Source organism: Hemicordylus capensis, chromosome 4, assembly GCF_027244095.1.
Source record: "Hemicordylus capensis ecotype Gifberg chromosome 4, rHemCap1.1.pri, whole genome shotgun sequence".
Lineage (NCBI taxonomy): Eukaryota > Metazoa > Chordata > Lepidosauria > Squamata > Cordylidae > Hemicordylus > Hemicordylus capensis.
Window position 1 is genome coordinate 246832063 of NC_069660.1, and position 2596 is coordinate 246834658.

Genomic DNA, 2596 nt, shown 5'->3' on the forward strand with positions numbered 1-2596 from the left:
GCACAGAGGCCTCTCTGGAAGCCCCGCCCACCCGCTGATCAGCTGAGACGTGTAGAGAGAAGGAGCTGGAGCCCCTTTCAGGCTGCTTAGGTTGCCGGCCAGGAGAGAGGGCGAACAGGGCAAGTGGCTGAGGGGCCTTGGGGCTGGGCAGGAGGGCAATGGGGAGTCATGTGACATGTTTCTGGAGAGCCCCTAGAGGCAGTGGGGCCCCCAGACAACTGCCTCCCCTTGCCCGATCGTAGTTCCGCCCATGAGCCCTAGTGATGTGGAAGGACATATTCTCATCAGGCCCTCCTGCCAACGGCCCAAGGAAATACTTCCTCTTTCTCCTTCCTGGACCTCCAGAAGAAGCAGGCCTCTGGAGAGGGGCGTAGCAAGGTTGGAGTGGGCCTAGAGACAAGATTTTAAAATGGGCCACGCCCTCACTGAAGCTCAGCTCATGAAGTAAAGAAATAGTGGAAACAAAAAGCATAGTAAAATTTATATATATATTATACACTCACACACACACATCATCATCATCATCATCATCATCATCATCATCATCATCATCATCATCCTATATATATACACCACCCTAAATTATTTTTTAAAAGGTTTTATAAATTGTGGACGATGCAAGTCATTTAATGGTACTAGACATGATGTTCTGGTAGCTCCAGGTCTTAACACTCACATCAATTTCAGAGGATGAATACAACTGAAGGAAGCCCGGGGTGGGGGGACTGGGCCCCCCCAAGGCCATGGGCCCTCAGACAACTGTCTCACCTTGCCCTATTATAGTTACGCCCCTGCCTCTGGATTCTGTGAGTACCTTTCTTAGCACATTCCTCTGATCTAACCCACAGTATTTTCTGCTGTTCTGAACAGTTCTGTTATAGAAGTATTTTCTACTAATTGTATTAATTTAAATCCTCCATTTCATTCATTCATTCATCCATTTATTCTATTTCTATACTGCCCTTCCAAAAATGGCTCAGGGTGGTTTACACAGAGAAATAACAAATAAATAAGATGGAACCCTGTCCCCAAAGGGCTCACAATCGAAAAGGAAACCTAAGATAGACACCAGCAACAGTCACTGGAGGTACTGTGCTGGGGGTGGATAGGGCCAGTTACTCTCCCCCTGCTAAATAAAGAGAATCACCATGTTAAAAGGTGCCTCTTTGCCAAGTTAGCACAGTTTGTAGTTTAAACGAGGGGTGGTGGTGGATTTTAAGGGTAGATTTCCCCAAACCAAAGACATGTGATTTTAAAACATCCTAAAGAGGGGAGACCCTGTGTTTTATTTTTTGCTACTTTAACTTTTGGCGTGATTTTTAAAACACCCCAAAAGTGAAGAGGCCCAGTATTTATTTTATGCTGATTTACATTTCAGTGTGGTTCTTAAAACATGCCAAAGTGAAAAGGCTTTTCTGTTCTCTCCATGACCAGAGCATATATTAATACACAATTCCTTTCCCTAGTTTGAAGAAACCTGGCATGTCTTATTACATTTAAATATCAGGATATAGATATGAAAGCTCATGAGTAGTGTATCTCTCAAAAACATATGCTACTGTGTCTTACATAGAATATCAGATATTTAATACTTTACAACTCAGCATGGATTCATGTTCTTTATTATGTAACTTTGCCTTTGTGTTGCCCATTTGCTATTTTCTCCAGTGAATGTGGTGTCAGAAAAGGCATACAATAACTCTAGCTGATCTGAGTTCAAGAGCTAGTTATTAGACCTTCCTCAGCACTGCAGCTAGAACATGCCCTAGATAGAAAAATGTGTGATCCTTGCCTTAAGTTACCCATAAACTCAAACCAATATGTAGAATATGAGTTGGGAATTAGACCAGTTCTTCTCACAATTTTTGCCCTAAAACACAATATTCTTTGCATGAAATATCTGTGTTTGCTGTTTGTAGCTTTTGTATCATGCCTAGACTAAGGGCTGCATGTCATATATTTGAAAACATCCAAAAGAGATTCCAGAGTCATCCTGGGCAACTTGTTCCATTGCCAGATATTTGTTTAACAAGGTTATCAAGTGAGCAGCAGTTCCCCCACAAGAGGTTCTAGTTTTTAAAGCAGGCTCATCAAACTGCACCTCTGGCTGACATCAGAGCAACAGAATACAAAACTGTTATAGCTAACTGTAAGTCTGGAGCTTGTGCTTGTGCTCCAGACTAGTGTTGTGCTACTAAATGGAACAATGCTTGTGTGCGTGCAACATTTGCACAAATGCAGTATGCCACATCTGTTTTAATGGGAACTTTTGCGCACGAATGCTCTTGTGAAAATTCGGGATTTTTAGTGCAACAGCGTTTAACTTCTTAAACTAGCACAAACTTGCTTGTTTGCTCTGGATGTTAGCCACTGTTTTTTTGTGAACTGGGACCCTCAAAATAGATTGTGGATAGAATCTAGTTCTTTGTCAGAAGATCTGCTTTAAAGCACCCACTACTGTTTCTAGGAATTGTGTTTCTGTTCTTGTGCGGTGGCTAGAAATGCTGGTCAAATCACTGTTCAGCTATGAAGCTCAGTGGCTGATGGCCTTGGAAAAGTTACCCCTTTAGCCTAACTTGTATCAGTGGTGGTTGTG

The 2596-nt window shown here is 42.6% G+C and overlaps 1 non-coding gene across 1 annotated transcript; it reads left to right on the plus strand.

Moving 5' to 3' along the window:
* The first annotated feature begins 1634 nt into the window (after nucleotides 1-1634).
* Nucleotides 1635-1764, plus strand: LOC128325481 (small nucleolar RNA SNORA13). The gene has a single exon (XR_008307477.1). It is a non-coding gene; the product is annotated as a small nucleolar RNA SNORA13 (small nucleolar RNA).
* The last annotated feature ends 832 nt before the right edge of the window (nucleotides 1765-2596 follow it).